Source organism: Rhyacophila brunnea, unplaced genomic scaffold (assembly GCF_057557595.1).
Source record: "Rhyacophila brunnea isolate RB1 unplaced genomic scaffold, BYU_Rbru_1.0 scaffold_219, whole genome shotgun sequence".
Lineage (NCBI taxonomy): Eukaryota > Metazoa > Arthropoda > Insecta > Trichoptera > Rhyacophilidae > Rhyacophila > Rhyacophila brunnea.
The window spans coordinates 75,951-102,676 of NW_028232881.1; the positions used below are offsets into that span (position 1 = coordinate 75,951).

Sequence of the window (26,726 nt, forward strand, 5' to 3'; positions counted from 1 at the left end):
TTCAAATGACACATTTAAATAACTTTTCTGCGGTATGTGTCAATTTAAGTATTTTTTGTCACTAGAATGATTAGAGTCATGACTTTTAAATGGCGTTTGACAAAAAAAATTGCTTTTACTACCTATGTTTACATTGGTCTACATCCTTATTAGTGATTTTATTGATTATATTTTTATGCAACACTTTGTGAAACTCGAGCAAGTCTAACGATGCAGATTATGCAGTTAGATTGCGAATTCAATTGACACATTTAAATAACTTTTCTGCAGTATGTGTCAATTTAAGTATTTTTTTGTCACTAGAATGATTAGAGTCATGACTTTTAAATGGCGTTTGACAAAAAAAAATGCTTTTACTATGTTTACATTGGTCTACATCCTTATTAGTGATTTTATTGATTATATTTTTATGCAACACTTTGTGAAACTCGAGCAAGTCTAACGATGCAAAAAAATTATCACATATACCGCACACAAAATTATTAACATGAAAATATTTGTTTTCCAACTTTATAACAGCCACTAATTCGGGGATTGATTTAGTAACGTTGCGTTTAATAGTGCCACGTATTTTTTTAAAGCCTTTGTTGTATTCTTCGAGTTCTTGTTTAATATCTTGTTCGTCGATTTGAATGATGTCGCCCATTTTCAAAAATCATCTTGTCTAGTTTTGACCAAAAATGAACTGATTATGCAGTTAGATTGCGAATTCAAATGACACATTTAAATAACTTTTCTGCGGTATGTGTCAATTTAAGTATTTTTTGTCACTAGAATGATTAGAGTCATGACTTTTAAATGGCGTTTGACAAAAAAAATTGCTTTTACTACCTATGTTTACATTGGTCTACATCCTTATTAGTGATTTTATTGATTATATTTTTATGCAACACTTTGTGAAACTCGAGCAAGTCTAACGATGCAGATTATGCAGTTAGATTGCGAATTCAATTGACACATTTAAATAACTTTTCTGCAGTATGTGTCAATTTAAGTATTTTTTTGTCACTAGAATGATTAGAGTCATGACTTTTAAATGGCGTTTGACAAAAAAAAATGCTTTTACTATGTTTACATTGGTCTACATCCTTATTAGTGATTTTATTGATTATATTTTTATGCAACACTTTGTGAAACTCGAGCAAGTCTAACGATGCAAAAAAATTATCACATATACCGCACACAAAATTATTAACATGAAAATATTTTTTTTCCAACTCTATAACAGCCACTAATTCGGGGAATGATTTAGAAACATTCCGTTTAACAGTGCCACGTGTTTTTTTAAAACTCTTGTTGAAATCCTCGAGTTCTTTTTTAATATCTTGTTTGTCGATTTGTATGATGTCATCAATTTTCTCTTCTTCCGACGATATGAGATTTGCTGCGTTATCCTATAAAAACATTTAAAATATAATTATTAGCACCACACGATCTAGACAAAGTAACCATTTTTTAAACTTTCATCCGCATTAAATGTATGCCTTTAATTATCCACTGAAGTTACGCAGATTTCCTAGTTGAGCTAAACGATGCAAACATAATTTTATAAACATTGATTTAAGATACATGTCGTTGTCCTGTTAGTTGTTCGCTCTAATCCAGATTTCAATTTGATATCGATCGGCCCTGACAATTTACGTATTGTTCACTTTTCATTGTACAAAATAGATTCTGATCTGAATGATCAAAGTGAGTAGCCTTTTATTTCACCCTGCAAGTGTGTTTGGCATCCTTCAGAATATCGATTTGAGTTGGCCGTAGTGTACTTTAGGGAATTAAATATTACATTAACTCAACCGGGTAGAGTGAGTAGAGTAAAAGAAGGTACCACATTTTGGTACAGTATGCATATTTTAATACCGCGCAATCATAATAATTTACAATTATTGCTTTATTTATTAGTATCTATAACAATAATAAATAACTCTCTAAAATTGCAACGGGTAGATGAAATAAATGAAATAATTCATTAATTTATTTAATTAAGTAGGTATATTATGACAATGATAAAATAATCGGAAGTTTTTTTACGCATTCTTCACATGATAATGGTGTGGGGATGGTCCCTATGAACCCTTAGCCCCTGCATGCATAATTAATTATCATGTCACTAGATAATATTATCCACTATTTATTTGTTTTATTGTCATCTTTCATTTTATAGACTAGATACGTGAAAGAAACACAATATCTTCATGTTTCTACGTATATTGTAAAGTACGTACATGGTTCAAATAAATAGATTACTTACATGTTTAAGTGGGCTATATTCCGAATACGAACAACTTGGTTGAGGATCTTTATAATTAATTGTATCTTCAATAAACTCTTTCTTGATGTCCACTCGCTGAAATTCGGGTTCCGATTTTATATTTACCGTGTCTCTTGTTTGAAGGTTCTGAAAAACACAATATATAATTGGACATAGTTATGCAGAAAGTAGCCAGTCCACAAAAAATAAAAAATGAGATATGATATAGATCAGATGCGAGAAGGTTTTCTCTACATTCTGCTGAAATGAGCCAAGACGCAAAAAAAATATTCTTGAAATAAAATACTATAGAAATATTCTGCTGATTATACAAGCCGGACACTGTGCCGGTGATCAGCAGAAAAAAATCACACCACTCTAGTTACTATTACGATAAAATATGGATGATTTTGTATTCTGCATAAAACAGTCAAAGTCAGTTGATCATATTCTACATTTAATAGTATAAGCAAATATTCATTTTATAAAATCTGCATAAAATGACCAAGCCTATTGTCTATTTTCAGCATTACTATTGTTGATAGAATATATTGAAACACATGTTACACAGAAAACAACCAAAGATAGTTGATCGCTTACTGCATTTCAATCAGTTTCAAATACAACATAAAACGTAATCTGCTGAAGCCTAGGCGGCATAAACACATACTGCAGAACCGTGATTCTCTACACTGGTCACATTATACACGTATTGTCTATGTAATTTGACAGTTGCGCTCCCGCCAAAATTATAGATTTAGTTTATTGATTATAAATGCAAATGCACAAAAAAGTGCAATGAAAATATGAATGTAAGTGATAGGTTGTCTGAATTTAAAAAAAATTGGGAAATAGCATCGTATGATTCTCAGACAGCTTACATTTCTGTAAAAGTAAGTGAGAAACCAGTCAAAGTAACACCAGTAGTAAAACCAGTGGGTACGTTCTGACTATTAGCATTACCTATTAGAATATTTTCACGAACATACACACTAGGTTCATCTGTAGTCTGTCGTCCGATGTTTTGTCAGACATTAAAAATTTCTGCTGGCAGAGTTCACACGTGCCTTTTAAAATGTTCTTCACGTGGTCCGCTCAAAGATCAGCGAGGAATCAACCAGGGAGGATTTAATAAATTGCCACTTACAGTAACGCGGTCCGTTATAAAATGTCCTGTACCTACCAATCGCATTACTGTAGAGAAACCTCCGAGGCAAAGTTTCTACCTCCAGAAATTACTTTGGTAAAGTTATTTGAACTATACAAAGACGAGGAAAAAGAAAACGCAGTAAGTGTTGCTTAATTTAAAAGAATTTTTTACACTTCGTTTAATCTGAGGACAAAAATGCTAAAAAAAGATATTTGTAATCTATGAGAAACACTCAAAATACAAGTTGTGAATGAAATGGACCAAGATAAAATGACAGATCTTAAAGCAAAGCACGATACGCGCATTGCATTAGCAGAAAAGGGTCAACGTTATCTTAAACGTGATATAATTTTGGCTAAAGAAAATAAAGAAATTAAATTTATCACTTTTGATATGGAAAAACCTCTGCCATTACCAAGAATACCCACAAATATTGTGTTTTATAAAAGGCAATTGTGGTTGTATAGCATTGGAGTACACAGTGCTAAGAAAGACCAAGGTTATTGCTACGTATGGCCTGAGGGGAAAGCTGGTAATGGTTCTCAAGAGATCGGTTCTTGTTTGTTGAAACACTCCAATGAAAAAGTATCATCTGATGTTTGTCACTTAGTCTTTCAGACTCCTGCGGCGGCCAGAACAGGAATATCAAACTAACTCTTTGATTATAGTCAATAATTTAGTCGTATCCAACATTAAATTAGGTAACATTGAAATTTCTATATTCCGGGAATAGCTTTTTGCCAACGATAGAGATTTTAATGATATCGAAAGTGCACTAAAACACCAACAGCGGTTTTACACACCCGATGATTATATTTGTGAAATAAAAAATTGCAGAAAGAAAAAACCGTTGTTGGGAAAACAAATGAAAAAAGATTTCTTTTTCGGTACTTCTAAATTAGAAAATCACATAGTCAACAGAAAACTAAGTGTTGACAGACAAAAGGTTAACAGGTTTAATATCAGGAAATAATGCTTTTGGTTGATGAACTGTATTTTATTAATTTGAAGACTGATTTTGATGGTGATGTCACGAAAGTTGACTTACGTCCTAGGACAAGAGGAAGATCGGCAACAACAACACCTAATTTTAAAGATATGTTGGTACTTTTGTAGCTCTTGGTTAAGCCAATTGCACCGGCTAAAATCAAAGATTTGAAGTCACTGCTTCATCTCATACCTTCTCGGATGCAAAATCATTTTACACTAGTTTACGAAGCAGTACTACTGACCGAGAGGACGTAGGTAGATGGATACAAGGAAGTGTTGGATTTCTATGTGGAGTTTCATGATTAATATATTTATCTTTTTGCTTTTGTTATTTCACTTTTTCGTAATAAAAATATGTCATTATTTTAAATATTAAACTGAATACCATTTTAACCGCTGGTTTCTCTTGACCTTATCACATCCAATAAAATAAAAGCCAATAAAATCTAAAATATCTCGAAAATTGTGGGATAAAATCCATAGAAAACAATAAATAAGATTAAATTATAGCTATACCTATGACACATCTGCAAATAATGCTAACCAAATATATATAGGTTTCTGTAATTATTAATAATAACCATGCCTTTGCTTTTTCGTACAAGGTCATTAACATCACAAATTGTATCCTCATCGGGTAGGTATCGAATCCAGAGCTCCCGGATAGAAGACCAGTGCATTACGCACTGCACCACAAGAGCCGCCTTGACCAAATTAATGGTTGGAATATGTCAAATAAAATCGGTTACTGCATTCAGATGAAATGGATCAGTGCAGTATGTCTGTCTTCGCGCAATCGATAGATACACATTATCATTTACATATAAGTACCTAACCAGTAACCAGTAAATAATCCAGTATATATATCGGCTTTTATCAAAATTCCATTAATAAGAACATAAAAAATATTTCAATTAACGTCAAAATATTATTATTAACTTTTTGAGCTTCTTGTACAGAAAAAAAGAATTCACAAGCCAATTATTTGTAATTCCATGAGGTTCATAGTGGATTTATTTAAGGATTTGGATACGTTTAATATAGTTAACCTAGGTACGCGTAATTTTGTAACGCTTACAAAGAAATACATACGTGTACGAAATTAATGACAATGTCCGCAAACATAACCAAACACCATTGCATACCTACCTACCCCGTTTACACGTGTATGTATTTACTGCTGACAGTACGAATTATCACGGCCATAACAATAAAATGTACGTGTAAACATGTTGTACTATCCTTCAGGTGCAATATTGCATACATGAAATAAAAATATTCGGAAGCTTCTGAATTTTCACGCGACAGTTGGATTTGTTCGCAGTAGAACGATAGTTGCAAACTTACCAGCAAAAAAACGATGTACACCACGCAGCGACTCATTTTAATGACAACCGATTTTTATGACTAATAATACCATAAATTGACAACATCGCGTCTCGATTACTGTTGAAGAATGAGATTGGAGAGTCAAACAGTCGAAACTTAAAATACCCACTATTGCTGCAAGTTAATCCATGGACGTGTACAGTCACTATAAAAGACGATAGGCTTTATAAAACTAACCTCAAAAGCAATGCTGGCACCGTCGGCAATCTCTTGCTTTATATAATTATTGGTCACAGGGTTAATTTGATGGTTTAAGGGCACCTGCCATTCTGTATCAAGTTCGAATTCATCCGGCTCGCGTTTCACGTCCATCTTTGGAATCGAAATCGTACGTTGGATTATCGCAGCAGACCAAAAACGTGCAGGTGGCAGATGATACTCTTTTGACAGTTCTTACAATGTGACACTTTGACGCGCTTTATCATAGACAAAACATGCCGATAGTATTGCCATATATATTATAATCTTAACGCAGCAACGAAATTCACTTTGTATACAAATATTATTATTATTATAATATAGCCTCCCCAAACCAAAGCGAATATTCGCGGCGAATATTCGCAGCGAATTATTCGCCAATCAAGCTCGTATTGGCTTACGGGACAGAGCACGCTTGCGCGACCGCCTTGCGTCTTGAGTGCGAATTTGCAGCGAATATTCGCTGCGATTTTCGGGAACTCTGTCGACAGCGAATTTATTCGCGGCGGACAATTTCGCCAAGGGAATTAGTAAAATCAAAATGGCGAAGACATTGAACAGCTGATCGAGTTGGTCCGGAAATATCCAATCCTTTATAATTTCTCTGACAGTGACTACAAAACATAAGAAAGAAAGATAAGATATGGGATGAAATTGGCAGGGAAATTGTTGAAAATGGTATGAAGGTCGTCATAATAATATATTTTATCTTTGTCTAACCAAAGTATGTAAAGTTTTTTGACAGGATGAATACGCTATTATAAATAAATAACTTTAATCTAAGGTCCCGATATTTAAAAAATACATATTATTAATTTGCGTCATGCACAGCCTTTAATAACAGAAACTTTATAACTTTGATTGTTAGTGCACTGACAGTTCTAACTTATTGCGATCGTTTGACGTTTTGGTTTCGACTTTCGAGCAGTCATATCAATAATGTTATAATTAGGTATCATTTACAATACCTACTTCAATCATATTCGGTATCGGTCACGTAAATACCCATTTTATATTCGTTGATAATATTTTTTTAGGTTAGATAGGTAGTCTTTAAGATTATTTTTTTGCATCTAACATTATGCAGCATAGCATTTCTATTGTAGCTAAAGATATAATATACATATAGGTAGATAAGTAGGTACTCCATGTCGTCATTGTGGTATTTTGTAAGGTTTTAGACCAAAAACCTTACATACTACTTACTATCGGGTTATTTACAGTAGGACATACCTAGGTTGTGTTTGTTTTTTGATCTCAAGAGACCTCAATCACAAAAACGATATTATGTACCTATATACCTACTAGGTATATATTTCCTTCATTATGTATAGGTATATTGAGCTAATAAACTGGTTTTGCCCAGTGCCGACCGCAAACCAAGATAATATCTACATGTTCCATGTACCTACCTAACATAACCAATGTTTTCTGTTTCACATTAATTTGTATACCTACCTACAAACATTTTAAACTTAATTGAGATGTTCTTAAACTTCTGTTCATGTAATATTATGTAGGTAGGTATATCTTGGTCTGCATTAGGCAATAAGATTAATAATTTTATGTGCATGTAAATATAAAGGTCAGGTACCTCCTCTAAGTACATAATATTATATTATCATCATGGATACCTACCTGAATGATGTTGGAGATATACTAATGCTTTGTGATGAATTTAATTTTAGCAAAGATCTTCAACCTTTCAACGTAGGTACAAAGCACCAGAAGAAATTAAAAATGAAACCCCCGGCATTAACAGGAATAAAATAATATTTCATCATAAACATCAGTCGGGGTCATTCCACTGCTAGATGAAAGCCTCTTCTAGCTCCTTCTACTATTTTCGGTCTCTAGTTCTTCGCTGCTACATACTTTTATTGTACTTCACGTGAACAAAGAGATCAACTAAGTGAAGTGTCAATCAACAAAAGTGGCATTTGTGCACAATGTTAATGAATTTTCCAAAACATTAAGTGTGATAATATAATATACAAGGATGAATAAGGCGTGGGCGAGGGCCAAGGTCCATTTTATGATTCCTCTATTGATGTACCTATTTTTATTAAGAAAAATGTTTGCCGTAGAATGGGGTGAATACTGAATAGACCCTTTTTAAAATTTCTATTTTTCTGCTACACATTATTCGGACAAATATGAATGACTTAAAACCTGTTTCTATGGACATAATCATACTCTAAAATATTTTTCAACTACCATTTATTATCAAACAGCCAATTTTGTGTGATGTCTCTTTCTATCCAGCGTTGGGGTGATTATAGACATGGCGGGTGGATAGAATCGAATAATGGTAATTTCCTAATGTTAAAAATGTAATTAAGTACCTACTGTACATTAAAAATTTATGTAGGTACATTTAAGTATGTAAATCAAAATCAAAAATATAAATTTAAATGTTATACAACACAGTATCATGTAAGTATTTAAAAAAACATACTTACATAAACATCTATTTATCCAAGAATTATTTGATACTTGAATCTGTATTTTATATACCATATTCGATGGATGTATGTGGTGTATTTTGTAAAATATTTGGTACGTATTTATTATTTAACTAAGCGTATTTAATTTGCTACGTGACCTGTAGCTCTTTTATAATCACAAATTATTGTTGAATGTTCCGAAAATGAGTTTATGTGCCGAAACAGCTGTCAAGGTAAATGACTCAGTTAAAGTAGAATTAACAAAAATAACTATATTTCAAAACCATTATAATCCATCTACCATATAAACACCATTTCAAGTAATAAAGAAATAAAAAGTCACCTAATTAAATAATATTATACTAGAAAAAATATACTATCTATATACCCACTTAATTTTCATTTAAAGTTGTAAAACGCCCGGTTACTAAATAGAGGAAGGACAGAGTCTTCTGGCACGACCGAATCACATTGGAACGGTGTTATTGTCATTTGAAAGTAACAATACTGACACCTAAATGAGTCGCCTGCACTGCCAGAATCATCTGAACCCTGTCTACCTATCTATATACAATTTATTGTTATTTTTTTTCATATTTGTCCATTTTATTACAATATCGTGTTACTTTTAAAGCTCATTGTAATTCTAATAATTATATAAATATTTTTCTTGTATTCTGTGCAAAAATGATTATTAAAACTTTCTTAACCTAAACCAAGTATTTTTTATTGAATGATCCTGCAAAAATATTCAAGTACAGTTAAGTGACATATTTTGTTTCGGTGTATAAGCCATAAATAAATATACATAAATTATATTTAATATATACATGTATACTGTATGTATAGCCACGGTTGGTCTTGCACTTGTTGCTGTAGCTATGCGATCTGGTGTGGTCCATTATCCAAAAACACTCAATCACATCCCTGGTCAAACAGCGGGCAGCCGTGTAGTGAGTCTGGCTGGCCTATGGTGGCACTAGAATGATTTCAATATACACAGTCTGTTAATTTGAATATGTTTTCGACTGAAAGTTGTAAAAATATTAGAAATCAGGATTTAAATAATTAAAAAACTGTTTCATTAAATATCATATTCATACCTATGCAAAATTTTGATTCCTTTGAAGTACCTATACAAAATACGGATGAATATAAACCAAATAAAAATATTTGTTACTGGTACTGCCATAGTAAAGTAAAGTTTAACATACTTCCCTAATAAAACAAAATTCCCAAATCTTGTCGTTCTGTAGATGTTTCATTTCAGTTTTTACCAACGATCCACTAAATATGAATTGGTCATAAACACTCAAAGGAAATCTGGCACTCACTGCCAGAATGTCCATGTCAGACATGTCAGATACCTGCATAAAAATAAATGTCATGTTATGATATTATACGTAATGAATATGAATGTATCAGAAACAACATAGATTTTATTACGAATTTCACATTTACAGAAAATTTTCTGCGCTCATTTTTGAAAGTCTCCAAGTATGACGGGTATATTCGCACATGGGTGCAGTTAATGCACCCAATGATTTTCGGGAAACCTGCCCTTTCTTGAAGTCTGAAATTAAAAAATATTTTTACCGACACAAAATAATATTCCCGTTAAATTCTTATTGAGTAGGTAATTTACTTGTTGTGTCTATGCGCAGTTACTCTAGTTACATGACATGTACATTGTAATATTGTATAAATTGATCAGAGGGTATCAACACAACACTAAAGACTGTCAGCGCTGTATGGCGACTGTATGTAAGTATTACTAAGCACTGCTATTATAGCATCGGACACGTTTCCTATGCATCTGCTTACTGATGCCTGGCTCATTGCGCAGAAGACTTGGCCTACCCGTTTTTGGTACGCTCCCTCTGCGTAGAAACGCAAAATAGTCAAAACCTACAATTCAAATAACGGAGACATGTTATTTCAATAGCATATTACCTTCAAATCCTGTTAACCCTTCATGGTAAATGCTTATTTATAATATGTGCAGTTATGAAACTGAGTAAATCTATCTTAGCCATGGCAATCTTGCCCTGTTATAAAGTAAGGTTATATTAAATATCGATGTAATTTGTCGCACGCCATCTCATTATATCTTCAGCGTGTAATAAGCATTCAGAAGACGTGTACATTTTGTCAACACACAACTGTCACTTTGACATTCGTATATGTATTTAGTCTATGGCTGCATCCAATGCTGCCACCTTGTTTCAGATAATTAAAATACACTTTACGCAAAGTGGGTAAAAGTTGTAGCAATTCTGAAAGCGCTTTAGTGTACGTGTATTTTTTATATTTAATTCATAAAAATTATAGAATAATTGGCGTAAAATATTAATAATATTTACAATTTTAAATCTGGCGCGTAAATAAAATTATTTAGTCTATGGCTGCGTCGCTGACGCTTTGGTGTGGGGCCAAACGCGAAATTCGCATCAAATCCAAGCGGTAGCGACAGCGATAGCGAGGGCGTTGCGAATTCGCTGCGAATATTCGCTTTGGTTTGGGGGAGGCTTATATCAGGAAACTGTGCCAACGACGACACGTAGGGCTAGGTATACCATGAGTTGCATTGGGTCGGCATATTAATATAAAGTGTGTAGAATGAAGGAGTGAATATAATTAACATTACAACTTTTGGCAGCATTCTCGGTTTTCAGGTTAACAGACGACGCAGTCGCTTCAAGAATTGACATTTAATTTTAAATAATAATCAAAGCATGAACATCCTGATATCGTAACTATTGTAGGTACCTATTTTAATACACAAGGGTTATCTTACCCGGACAATACGTCTTTTTTTTGGGTCAATGTTCGCGTCCGGTTTAATTTTTTTTTTATCGAAAAATGCGTAATAATATGTCCTCGTTTCAGGTTACATGTAAATTGTAGGTACGTAAATAATTTCACCGCAGCACAGTTCATAGACTAATGCAATGTTTGAATGTTCGCATTATTTGCCAAATACTTGATATTGTGCCGATATATTACTTTATAAGCTTAGAATATTGAATTATTATAAATATTCTATATAATTATATGTGTTTGAACGAGTATTTAGTTAATTCCACGTGTTTTCCCACCATTCAAAATTAGTTTACTAATGGCGATTTTTTTGTTGTTTACAACTAATCCAAACCAACAGATTTGCCTCTGATATCCAAATAATTGACTGATCAGATAGGTACATAACAAGGTAATAATTTATACACAAAATATAATTTATATAAGATAATCGAACATTTTGATAAAGCCACATGTTTCCCAAGAATTAAATTCTGTTTACTAATGTGGAATTTGTTTTGATTCCAGCCTATTTTCACGCTGAAATGGAGGCCTTTTGGAACAGACCACTCAGAGCAGGATTATGCATTCGAGTTATTATAACACTCTGATTCAGATGTCCCACTGGATGCCACCACCGATGTCGCAGACATCACTGATTTCATCGCCGGCCACTCGAGCAACTTTGAGGACGACTTCAACGGTTTCATTAAACGCATTGCAGAGGTGCTCGATAAAACCAGTATGGTGTCAGGAGTCGACACGCCCGAGGACCTATTCCCTGGCCCATCTCGGACAGAAACGAGAGGTCGAGCGGGTTGGCAGCGTGGAAGAGGAAGTAGGGGCAGTCGTCCCAGAGGCAGCAGAGGACATGCGAGGTTTAGTGCCAGCGTTACTGTACTGTGGTCAACAGAAGACTACACTCCAGCACCTGGACCGTTTACTGCTGACCGAGGTGTAAAAGTGAATGTTGACGTTCAGTCTGTTCATTGATTTTTTTTAAATGTAACACTAGTCGTACGTTAGCAATTAAAGATTTTTTAGTAGAGTATTCAATTTCTTTAATGTCTTTGGTACCGATGACTCGTCTTCTCTGGCTCTTGAGGCGTCGTGTGACATTGGATTCGCCTGTAAGATTATCTGGAGACATGTCCAGACATACCTTACAGGCGATTCTAGCGACGTAGAAAAAGGCATATCCAACAAGGCTATGAGAGGTATGTGCAAAAACAAAAAAAAGGGCGAGACTCGGTACATGTGTAAAGAGTGTGATGTTCCTCTTCACAAAAGCATCTGCTGCCAGAAATATCACACAATTCGTAATTATTAAACTGTTTTTGATTGTTCCTGAAAGTTTTATTTAAATATTCCCACAAATAACCCAATAAACTAAGATTATATCATTTACTAGAAAAAAACAATTTCACTCAAATTTGTCTGGGAATAGGGGTAATTTTATAAAAACCTGCCGGGGCTGAACGTACTAATAGACGATTTATGGCCAGTGATATTCTGAGATCATTGATTACACAATTGAAAATGGCTGAAAAAATTGCACTTCAAATCGATAAATCAACAGATTTTAAAAGCCGAGCACAACTAATAATTATTATTAGGTATACATTTTGTTGACGAGGACTCCATAAAATAACATTAGGTACTTCTTATGCAAGGAGCTTCGAGAGCGAAAACTACATGGATGATTTCTTCAAAAGTTTGTCACGATGTGCGTGAACAAGAGAATTATTCCTATCGTTTAATTCTTACGGCGGCAACATTAAATTTCATCTACCGGTGCACAAATATACGGAAGGTTGGTACAACTGGTAGCGAACGGACCGGAAGGAAGAGGAAGGGGTCTGGCGGCAGTAACGATATAGGCCAAGCGTCTCCCACTCTCCAACATTTAGTTGGGGGGTGTTTCGTATTTTATTTTTTTGTTAGATTGTTGATTTGGAACATGGAACTTTTCTCGCTCTAGGATTTTCGTTTGATAATAATTTGCATGAGGTACTCGTATTTTCAAATTATGTTTATTTCAATATATAGAAAGTTAAATTCTCAAATCTTTGGACACAAATCCATTCGTAGTATAAAAAAATAGTTAAAGATATTAAATTGTCAGATTTAAATGGGTTTTCACCAGCATGTTGATACCGCCTAAACAATGGCATCCTCAGAGGATCCAAGGCCATGAGGCCTGAATCATCATTGGGCGGATTCATGCAAACATGAGCAGATCGACTACGACACAGAATTTTCTAGCCCGTAAGCTTAGATGTAAGAAAATTTTATAGTCACCCTTTAGAAACTTAGCAAAAACAGTCTAAACTAAATAAGTAATATTTCATAAATACGTAGGTATTAAGAATAATTACTTTCTCAGCATTAATAATTTTATCAGAAGCCTTGCCATTAAATTCGTCCCTAGCATAAAAAATCATTGACCTAGCTTTATTAAAAAAGAACATCCGTAAAAGCACTTACCTACTTATATTAAAGTCATGCACAATAATAATTAAATACCTATAAAATCATTCATTCCAAGCCATTCAATGTCTAATGTATTTAGTTAAAAATATGTAAGTATATTAGGATTTTATTTATAAGAATATGTATTTTTCATTGATAGAATTTTGAATTATTATTGTGTAGCGCACTCCTACGCCCCCTCTCCCTCGCCTTGCGGAGGTGACAATGTCATGTTATGTAAATTTGTATAACTAGATTTTAAACATGAGTAATGAATGGCATGCACCGTAAATAAATGGTCTTTCACAAGAATAAATCAATTAGTGTGATTTTATGGGACTAGGTGTGATTGAATGAAAAATAACATTCATAAATTTAAGATGTTTTTCACCGGGATGAGTTATTTTGTCGATTCATTTTCAGTAAATTCAGTAAAAGGATGTTAAACAAGAGGATTTAATTGCATTTAACAAAACACGTAAATATTATTCACTAGAATGATAAGTTTTGTGTGACTTCATCCGACTAGATGTTCTACACGAGTAACCACATTGATGACATTTAAATGGCTTTACACCAGTATGTGTCATTATATGTAATTTTAAATGACTAGATGTTTTACAAAAATATTCACATTTATCACATTTGAATGGCTTTAAACCAGTATGTGTCATTATATGTACTTTCATGTTACCAGATGTTTTAGAAGAATATTGACATTGGCCACATTTAAATGGCTTTTCTCCAGAATGTGTCATTTTGTGTGATTTCATGCTTCCAGATGTTATACAAGAGTAACCACACTGCTGACATTTAAATGGCTTCATACCAGTATGTGTCATTTTGTGTCGTTTCATGTTACCAGATGTTGTACAAGAGTAATCACGTTGATCACATTTAAATGGCTTTTCATCAGAATGTGTCTTTTTGTGTGATTTCATGTTACTAGGTGTTTTACAAGAGTAATTACATTGATCACATTGAAATGGCTTTTCACCAGTATGTGTCATTTTGTGTCGTTTAATGTTACCAGAGATTATACATGAGTAATCACACTGATCACATTTAAATGGCTTTATACCAGAATGAGTCATTATATGTAATTTCAGTAGACTAGATCTTTTACATGAATAATCACATTGGTAACATTTAAATAGCTTTTCTCCGGTATGCGTCAGTTTAAGTTTTTTCGTGTCACTAGAATAATTAGATTCATCGCTTTTAAATGGTGTTTGACAAGAGTCATTGCATTTACTACATTTACATTGTTTCACATCCTTGTTAGTGATTTTATTGATTATTTTTGTATGCAACAATTTGTGAAACTCGAGCAAGTCTAACGATGCAAAAAATTTATCACATATACCGCACACAAAATTATTAACATGAAAGTATATTTTTTCCAACTCTATAACAGCCACTAATTCGGAGAATGATTTAGAAACATTTCGTTTAATAGTGCCACGTGTTTTTTTAAAGCCTTTGTTGTATTCCTCGTTTTCTTTTTTAATATCTTGTTCATCGATTTGTATGATGTCATCAATTTTCTCTTCTTCCGACGATTTGAGATTTGCTGCGTTATCCTAAAAAAACATTTATAATATAATATTTATTAGCACCACAGGATCTAGACAGCGTAACCATCTTTTAAACTTGCATCCGCATTACATGTATGGCTTTTATTATCTACTGAAGTTACGCAGATTCCCTAGTTGAGCTAAACGATGCGAAAATAATTTTAAAAACTTTGTTTTAAGATACATGTTGTTTCATAATAGAAAACGTGGGTGTCGTTATCCTTTTCGCCCTAATCCAGATTTGCAAGTAAGCATAAAAAGGGTTGCCATCGCTGCTATGGATTATATGAAGAAGCATATATACTATAATTTCGAAAATATATTTGTTTGTAACGTCGTCTCGGATTTTCTTTATACAAATCCAAACGCGCAGTTGGATTTCGACAAACTTTGGAGGGTAGACGGAGGCAGACGAGCCAGAGTGCGTGGTGGGGGTTTTGAATTTGAGATTTATTCCATTGCACCCTGGGGACAGTTTTAAGGTTATTGCGGAAAATGTCGCCGCGTACAGGGCCTTGAAACGCGGAATTTAATGCTGCATCCCATTTTTTATTGAAAATTTCGCTAGAATGTGTACATTTAAAAAGACTGGCGTTTATTTCAGCTCGATCTAAGGTCAAATGGCAAAGTTAGATGCAAAGAACAGTGTTATTAGAATCACTAATCGGCAGGGAGCCAACCGAGCCGTCGCGGCGCGGGCAACGCAGTGCTGCCATATTAGATCAGAATGCTTTACTCACGGACAATTGTATGCAGCGGTATCAAGAGTGGGGAGTAGTAAAAATCTTTATATTTTGGGAGCAAATGGAAAAGCCACATAATATATTGTATATCAATAAGCCCTGGTATAATGGATTGGATATTTATATTATATAGAAAAGCCTTAAAATAATAAATTGAATATGTACTACTTTTAAAGATATTTAAATGCATTACATGTACAAAATAGACTATATTATGTTAAAATACAATATTATGTCAACACAAACACTGTGTTCGAAACTAAACCGCCTAGCACCACACACTGTCATAATCGAGCGTATCAAGGGGCCTTATTTTTAAGCCTGGGAAGGTCTCAGGATCCGATACCTATGACTGAAGTCACCACAATGTGCTCATCGGAGAGAGGAACACGGTGAGCTAACAAAAAAATTGAGGAAGAGATGAACGATAGGCCACTTAGTTATCTCTCCGTTTGCATAGATATAAAAATAAAATATTTTGTGGTGCTGATTCCGTCAATTCGTAGGAGAAATCACTGTATAACCCCATTTGTTCAGTTATTTTTCTTTCTTTCTTCCCTCAGAACCTTGACGAAAGTCTACAAGCTCTTCTTTAATAGGTATATACACACGGATACTATAGATGGCGAGGATAAAATGCCATTTGCCCTTAAAGCCTCATATTATGCTTGCCACACATATATACTTTTCACCGCGGAAGCATTCCTTCCCAGCTGCAAATACTGACAAAATGGTTTGAAACTCTGTCAAATAATATCGGTTAACCTCGACTGCACTACGATGAATAGGTACAGTTAAGTAGGTCAGTAGGTAGGAACCTAAACTTGTATCTGTGTATTCATTTAACACGCATATTTTAATACCGCGTTTTAATACCGAATTATTATTGTGTTATTCCAAATTAACAATTATTCCTTTATTTATTAGTATAATAATAATAAATATATCTATAAAATTGCGACGGGTTAAGATATATGAAATAAATTAAATAATTCATTTAATCAAATAGGTATATTATGACAATGATAAACATATCAGAAGTTTTTTACGCATTCTCCACATGATAACGATGTGGGGATGGTCCCTATGAACCCTTAAGGTAGAGCTGCCCCTGCATGCATGATATTATCATGTCACATTATGTCACTAGATAATATCATCCACTATTTATTTGTTTTATTATCATCATTCATTTTATAGACTAGATACGAGAAAGAAACACAATATCTTCATGTTTCTACCTACATTGTAAAGTACGTACATGGTTCAAATAAATGGATTACCTGTTTTCCTGGGCTATATTCCGAATACGAACAACTTGGTTGAGGATCTTTATAATTAATTGTTTCGTCAATAAACTCTTTCTTGATGTCCACTCGCTGAAATTCGGGTTCCGATTTTATATTTACCATGTCTCTTGTTTGAAGGTTCTGAAAAAAACAATATATTATTATTTCATTAAATCACGCTTACTTTATGGAATATCACTCACTCTTATAAGATTTATAATAATAATTAGTAAATTCATCGGGGGAAGCATTATTTCCAGCTGCAATACGGTTTCTTAGGATCACATGCGCCTAACTACAAAAATGCATATTTTGATATTTTAGACCCGGTTTCGATAATGCCGTAATTATAAATAAAGCTCGATGCTGTACATATATACGTTTACAAGAAATAATCGAGAAAAATGTGCTTTATTTAATTAGTTACATGGTAGTAAAATCTTTATTTGCGTTTATCTCAAAATTAAGTTATTTAGGACCTTGTTATCTTAAAACTCCAAATAATGCTAACCAATTGTTTTTTTTTTTGTAATTATTAATAACTTTGTTCCTGCATTTTCGCACAAGGTAGTTGTTAGTAATTTCAAACAATCACAAACATCCAGGCTTTGAGAAAATCACACAAACATATTGTGTCCTCGCCGGTATTGAACCCAGAGCTCTCGGATAGAAGACCAGCGCCATACACACTGTACCACAAGATACGCCTTGACCAAATGATTGGAAACTGTCAAATAATATCGGTTTCTGCATTCAGATGAATTGGATCAGTGCAGTATGTCTGTCTTCGCGCAATCGATAGATACATATTATCATTTTCATATACCTAACCAGTAAATAATCCAGTACTTATATCGGCTATTATCAAAATTCCAATATTAAGAACTGAAATATTATGATAAAAAATATTTCAATTAATAAATGTCAAAATAGTATTAAACTATTTGAGCTTCTTGTATAGAAAAAAAAAGAATTCACAAGCACATTATTAGTAATTCCATGACGTACATAGTGGATTTATTTAAGGATTTGGATACGTTTTATATAGTTAACCTAGGTACGCGAATTTTGCAACGCTTACAAAGAAATAAATACGTCTACGAAATTAATGACAATGTCCGAAAACATAACCAAACACCATTGAATACCCACCTACCCCGTTTACACGTGTATGGATTTACTGCTGACAGTTAGTACGTATTATCATGGCCATCACAAGAAAATGTACGTGTAAACATTTACTATCCTGCAGCTGCAAGTTTGTGTGCATGAATCAAAAAGTTCAAAAGCTTCTGAATTTTCACGCGACAGTTGGATTTGTTCGATATCTGCGTCTGCGCAGTAGAAAGATAGTTACGAACATGGCGGCAAAAAAATGAACTACACCGCGCAGCGACTCATTTTATTGACAACCAATTTTATGACTGTCAGTCAAATAGTACCATAAAATGACAACATCGCGTCTCGCTTCCTCTTGAAGAATGAAATTGGAGAGTCAAACAGTCAACACTTAAAATACCCACTATTGCTGCAAGTAAATACATGGACGTGTACATGCTCTATAAAGGACATAAGCTTCATAAAACTAACCTCAAAAGTAATGCTGGAACCGTCGGCAATCTCTTGCTTTATATAATTATTGGTCACATGGTTAATTTGATGGTTTAAGGGCACCTGCCATTCTGCACCAAGATCGAATTCATCCGGCTCGCGTTTCACGTCCATCTTTCGAATGGAAAGGGTACGTTGGATTATCGTAGCAGATCAAAAACGTGCAGGTGTCAGATGATTTTCTTCTGACAGCTCTGAAAATGTGGCACTTCACGGGCTTTACCATAGACAAAATATGATGATAGTATTGCCACAATATCTTTACCTCAGAGGCAGACGGATGCAACTCCATTTTTGGGGAAAATGATTTTTTTTAAGAATCGTCATGCTAAAGGCTTTATTTATTAGAGGCAGAGAGATGGATGTCCTAGTCCAAGATATTTATAGAATAAAGATGCAAGTGCCATACCTACCTTAGAGGTAGAAGGATGCAAATCCAATAATCCACTAAGATAAAATTCTCTCAAACCGACTGCAATATGTACTAGACGAGAACCAGCCAGGATAACGAGCTTTAGAGGAGGATACAGCACTATGGACCATATCCAAGTCATCAGAGAAATCAGAACGGTAACAGGAATACAAACTGCAGCTATCCATGGGTTTTATAGACTATGAGAAAGGGTTCGATTCCATAAAGAAATTTTCAATACTCGATGCACTCAGAAATCAAGGAATCCCCGGGCGCTATATAAATATTTTCAATAGTATATACAGTAGCGCAACAACATCGCGCATTTCCTATCAGCAAAGGTGTCCGACAAGGTGATACAATCTCACCTAAACTATTTACAGCTACACTTGAAGACTTATTTCGAGAACTTGACTGGAATGACGCGGGCCCCCATAAATGGAGGATACGTGAGTCATCTGTGCTTTCCCGATGACAATAAATAGTAGTTTGCAAGACTCAGAAGACCTCCAAAGCAGAATGCAGGAACTCGCTGGAGTAAGCAACAAAGTAGGCTTGATAATAAATGTGTCAAAGAATAAAGTCATGTTCAACTGCTTTGCGGGCCAAAAAGAGATCCTCATCAATGGCATTCAGCTCGATCAGGTGAAAAACTACACCTATCTGGCACAACAAGTGTCTATAGATGGATGTATATTTGATGAAATTGTTCGCAGAGTGCGTTTGGCCGCCTAAATAATTTCTTCAAAAATGACCTCCCACTGTGCCTAAAGTGCAAAGTGTTCAACCAGTGTGTACTTCCCGTAATCACATGCGTGTGGAACATGGAAATGCGTGTGAAACTAAGTAAAAGAGAGATCCAGAAACTTAGAGTAGCACACCGTGTAATGGAAAGGTGCATGCTGGGCATAACGCAAACGGACAAAAAGAAGAATGAGGGGAACGAGACGAGAAGAAGGGAACAGACAAGGATTAATGATGTGATAGAGTTTGCTAAAAACCTCAAATGGAAATGGGCTGGACACATAGGTCAAAGAAAGAACAATCGTTGGACAAATTTATTCATCCAGTGGTATCCAAGAGGTACAAAACATCCGCAAGGTAGATCTAGAGGCCGCTGGATCGATGTAATGATAAAGTTCTGCGGAAAAACTTGGCAACGCAACGCACAGGGACGAGAGAAGTGGAATCAACTTGGAGATTAGAGAGGCCTTCATCCAGCAGTGAATAGATTCAGTCTGGTGATGATGATGAATACATAATAAAATTTAAAAAAGTTTTGCTTTGTTATATTTATACCTATAAATTTTTTTAACTTATAATTTGTTTTATTTTGGCTAGGTAAATAAGATACAAATCCACATTTAACAAAATATCTTTAGAGGCAGATGGATGCAAATCCACACTACGTTTTTTATTTTATTTTTTTTAGATATAAAATTGTGTTATATTTATTCTTTTCTTACATATTCCAGAAGTACTTTAATTGAATTAGAATTTAAAAAATAATGATTATTATATGCATATTTTCTTAGAAGTTATGAATATTCGTTTAAAATAAAAATTGTTTTTTTGGCTCTTCTGAACAATTGGATATTTGGCACTTGCATCCGTCTGCCTCTGAGGTACAGATATATATTATTATAAGCATTACGCAACAGAGAAATTGAATGTGTATACAATTATTGTATAATATCAGGCAACTGTCCCCGGTGACATCCTTTTGGGGCTAGATAGATGAAGAATTGCATAGGGGCGGCATTTGGTGCGTAGAATAAAGGAGTGATAAATAAGTAATACCTACAACTTTTGACATTAATAGCGGTTTTAAAGATAACAGGAGATTACCTAGATTCTTCGACTTGCTCTTAATTAATAACTTTCCATCTGACGTTAAATCGTTTGTTTACGTCAGGAATTGCAAATGGCCGACAATAATAAATTCGTTGCCTAGGCAACGGAACAATTCTACTATCAAACTTGCGTTTGTATACAGCTAACTGACTCGCAGCTATATTCATACTGTCGTAACGATGTGTGCAAGCAGCTCTCAATTCCATTCCTGCCCCAAAAGAAGTAGGTATAACTTCAAAAATAATCAAAGCATGATAATCCTGACATCGTAACTATTGTCTAATACTTGGACGTATGTCTGCAAACAAGATCCAACCCACAGAATGACCAAAATTGAGTTACATATACCAACGCGTAGAGATAATTGTACTCCATATTCTGCAAAAAAGATCCAAGGTAGGTATACGACATTTCTGTAAAACGATATCGTGATAAAATCTGGTTTGCATAAAATAAATTAATATTACTCAGGGAAGATACAAAGCTCTTGGATCTTTGTCGCTACATTATAATGTGAATCCAAGTTACCTTGATCTTATTCGCGTATTAGTGTATAGGTATGTATGACTTTAATTAATTTTGCAATATAGATCCAAATAGCTTGGATCTTTTTCGCATCTTAGTGTATATGACTTTTCAGCCTTAATTAATTTTTCTAAGTATATAGATCCAAATAGCTTGGATCTTTTTTGCAAGTTTAATATCTTCCTTACAGAAGCTTTTTTTAAATTTTGCAAAAAACATCCAAGTAGTATGGATGTAACATTGACTTGGTATTAAATTAGTATTTTAAATATTATAAGTGAAACGGTCAAGTTGTTTAGAATTAATACTGGATAACTGAATAAAATCAATAATTATCATTTCGGATGTGGGATTATTATATGAGTCTTCTGAAAGAATAGTGACTCTTTATACTATGGATATGAATGTTGAGTCGTCGCCAGATAGTTTGGATGTCCGGCAAAATACTTATGGGCATTTTCACCAAAGTTTGTACATTGCGTTTTTGGCATATTGTCCCATGACTTTGATTGTTTTTTTCATAGTTATTATATGATATAATATTGGAAAGTTATGTATTTTTAACACGCAAATTTATTAATTTACTTTATTAGATCAGTAAAATACAACTGTCTGACCTGTATATATTTTTAATTAATTATTTAGATCGAAAGGTAGTGTGTTTTTACCATGTCCCACCCCTAAATTCAAATAAACAAAGTCTGATTTCGTCATTAATTTTGAGTGTGTAAAATTAAATTCGAAGTGTCTTCAACAGCTTACATTATATATTTTTGAAAAATATACTTTTTTTTTTTTAAATTTGGACCAATATTGAAAAAAATGACGTTTAAAGTGTGTCCCAGGATATTTGAAAAAGTGGAATTCCACATTCCGATACCACGATTTTAGCATGAAAGCGAAAATTTTCCACTATAAATATGTATTTTTTTAATGTAACAACACTTTTGTATAATACTGATCGCCATTTACAATTTAAATTGTTGGTGTGTGTCGGTATCGCTATCGGAACAGGTTGCTTTCTGGGTTGGTCATTTAAGAAGTTCCACAACTGTTACCACGATTTGTAAGGTAAGAAATCACATATTTCCCATTTCACCTACTATACATATGGAGCTTATCTTTCATACTACAGATATAATAAAGCATATTGCAGGTTTAACAATAAAACTAAGCTAAATTTTGGCTTCAACCACTTCTGAAACAGAATCCGTTATTTCCGTTCTGAAACTATATTGGTGGTAACGTATATGTGGAATGTAAAAGTAACCAAATGGAATGCATAAAGTTGGGTTTACATTGTGTGTTTAGTTCTTCATAGATTATAAAAAGTTTTATTTTGACTGTTCGTATGAAAAACAAAAATATTTTCATTAAAAAATATAGAAAATAACCTGACTATATAATAAAGATTAAAAAAGATTAAAAAAGTATGTGATATATCTGAATACGCAAAACTAGCGAAGATAAAAGTATGGAGAGATAAAAAAAACAACAGAAAGAAAAGAAAAAAGACCAGAATAAAATAATTGCGAGACAGGCTCTGGATCTGTCATACACTTTCTGTTATACGCCACCAAAATTTTAAAACTTCTCCATAGATTTTAGGCATAGAAATTTATAAAAATGTATGAAAAAGTATTTTTTTGTCACGTTTAACAGAAATGTGTACCCTATTAGTTTTAATACCTGAAACTGTAGGTATTTGCGAAATGTCAGAAAAGTACGTCTGATTACAATCAACCTGTATAGCTACATTTTATGTTGATGAATACAAGTAAATTTCACGACAACATACAGTCGAACTTGGTTATTACGAGGAAGATGGGACCGACTGAATTTGCTTGTTATAAGCGTTACTCGTTATATCAGAGAATACGTATTTTTAAACGAGCATGTCACATTACACAAAAAGTCGAAAATAAAAAATTTGGAAACTATCGTAAAAATCCCCGAAACGAGCATGGCATCCATAAACTACAAAAGAAGTTGTTTATTGTAATGAACGCTGGTAGGTACCTACGGACTTCACAAACCTTAGATTTTTCAACCATATGCGTGGATACTTTTTTTTATTATTGTCGGCGTAACACAGATAAGGTAGGTACTTAGACACTTTACTAGTGTCATAAACGTAATCCGACCCCGGCGGCATCCTGTTCAATCGGATTTTATTGCTTAGGGTCGAAATGTTTTAAAACGATCGACACATTAACAGTATTTTAGCTCGGTACATCCGATAAGTTGCTCGTAATAACAGTGAATAAATTAAATGTATGGCGAAAATCATAAACCAAATGACAACAAATGTTTCCTTATTACATCCGAGATCTCGCTATGTCCGAGATCGTAATAACCGAGTTCGACTGTAATTATTTTCGTAAAAGTTATATACTCCGTGCCGCGCTATGAACTCGCGTCCGAATCCCTTGCTGATTTAATTTTTTTCATAAATATTGTTAATTTGCTATAAAATATTTTTTATCTGAGTTACAAATAATATAAATGCCAAATAAAAGTTATGGTAATGTATAGTGTGTCAAAATTATTACCTATCTTATTTTACTAGTATTGGGAAATTTATTATAAAATATCTCTATTTTAGTGATTAAGTTTGATTTGTTTTGTTATTGTGACGCGCGTTGTATATATATCTGACTATCAAAAAATTCAAATAAATTTCATAAAACAAAAATTTGTTTTTATGGTAACATGTAACTTTAGCTTTACAAATTACACTCCGTTACCATTTCGATCCATTCCGAAAATGTCCCTAAAAAAGTTGAACGTTAACTATTTTTCATTTGATTAGGTATTAAACAACGAAACTTATGTATTTTTCCAATAAAATTTAGTAAAAGTGATTACTGTCTTTAAAAAATTAGCAGAACGAACATTGATTGGTTTTTTCAAATACTAATGGAAAAATGCTCTGCCATTATAGACATACTAGGGTAACGGAGTGTAACTAAATGTGCCCAAGAATTAGAAGTCAATAATATTTTTTGACTATTTGTAGTTTTATTTTTAAGTGTATGGTTTTTTTAATCTAATAGAGCTCTTTTATGTGATAAAAAGTGTCTCATTCATGTTTTATAAGCTTAGTTTCGTAGTCACGGAACGGAAACTTATTATGCCCAATTTCATAATAAAAAAGATAAAAATATTGTATTCATCAATATTTTGCTGAAAAATTGCTATCACCAATTCAGCAATAGAACAAGGAATCTGCTAGCTATATAAAAATGGTTAATTTAAGTGAAAAAATAATATTACCCAAATTTCAAACATGTACAAACTTTGGCGAAAATGCCCGAATACACCATTCATATGCTGTAAAAATAACAATTTAAATATCTCCATGTATTTAAATATAGGATTATGAAGTTTGTTTTTCGTCTCCTGAACATTTGGTCTATTCGGGAAACCAATCCTACAGCGACGATATATTAAAGTCATGCATAATAATAATTAAATACCAAGCCATTCAAAGTCTAATGTATTTAGTTTAAAACTATGTATATAAAGATTTTATTTATTAGAATAATAAATGTCTGTGTTCATTTTGTAGGTCAGATATTTCAAAATATGTACCTATCAAGCAAAGAAATGCAGTAATAATAATCCCAACGGCATGCACCGAAAACAAATGGTCGTTCACAAGAATAAATCATTTAGTGTGATTTCATAGGAGTAGGTGTGATTGAATGAAAAATAACATTCATAAATTTAAGAAGTTTTTCACCGGGATGAGTAATTTTGTAGTTTCATTTTCGGTGTTTCAGTGAAGGGATGTTATACAAGAGGATATCATTGCATTTAACATAACACGTAACTATTTTTCACTAGAATGAGTCGTTTTGTGTGACTTCATCCGACTAGATGTTCTACACGAGTAACCACATTGATGACATTTAAATGGCTTTATACCAGTATGTGTCATTATATGTAATTTTAAATGACTAGATGTTTTACACAAATAATCACATGTATCACATTTGAATGGCTTTAGACCAGTGTGTGTCATTATATGTACTTTCATGTTACCAGATGTTCTACAAGAGTAATTACATTGACCACATTTAAATGGCTTTTCAACAGAATGTGTCATTTTGTGTACTTTCAGATCATGGGATAATATACAAGAGTAATTACACTGATGACATTTAAATGGCTTCATACCAGTATGTATCATTATATGTAATTTCATGTTACCAGATGTTTTAGAAGAATACTGACATTGGCCACATTTAAATGGCTTTTCACCAGAATGTGTCATTTTGTGTGATTTCATGCTTCCAGATGTTATACAAGAGTAATCACACTGATTACATTTAAATGGCTTTATACCAGTATGTGTCATTATATGTAATTTTATATGACTAGATGTTTTACAAGAATAATCACAAAGCTGACATTTAAAAGGTTTTTCTGGAGAATGAGTCAATTTGTGTGCTTTCATATTACCAGGTGTTATACAAGAGAAATCACATTGATCACATTTAATTGGCTTTTCATCGGAATGTATCAACTTGTGTGACTTCATGTTACCGGATGTTATACATGAGTAATCACACTGATCACATTGAAATGGCTTTTCACCAGAATGTGTCATTTTGTGTCGTTTCATGTTACCAGATGTTATACATGAGTAATCACACTGATCACATTGAAATGGCTTTTCACCAGTATGTGTCATTATATGTAATTTCAGAAAACCAGGCCTTTTACAAGAATAATCACATTGGTAACATTTAAATAGCTTTTCTCCGGTATGTGTCAGTTTAAATTTTTTCGTGTCACTAGAATAATTAGATTTATCGCTTTTAAATGGCGTTTGATAAGAGAAATTGCTTTTACTACGTTTAAATTGTTTTATATCCATATGAGTGATTTTATTGATTATATTTTTATGTATTACTTTGTGAGACTCGAGCAAGTCTAACGATGCAAAAAAATTATCACATACACCGCACACAAAATTATTAACATGAAAATATTTTTTTTCCAACTCTA

General features: G+C 33.4%; 1 long non-coding RNA gene across 1 annotated transcript; it reads right to left on the reverse strand.

Moving 5' to 3' along the window:
- Nucleotides 1-646: 646 nt before the first annotated feature.
- Nucleotides 647-6,154, reverse strand: LOC147070533 (uncharacterized). The gene is made up of 3 exons (XR_015070936.1): nucleotides 5,961-6,154; nucleotides 2,255-2,401; nucleotides 647-1,394 (listed from the first exon to the last, which is right to left on the reverse strand). It is a non-coding gene; the product is annotated as an uncharacterized LOC147070533 (long non-coding RNA).
- Between the last annotated feature and the right edge of the window lie 20,572 nt (nucleotides 6,155-26,726).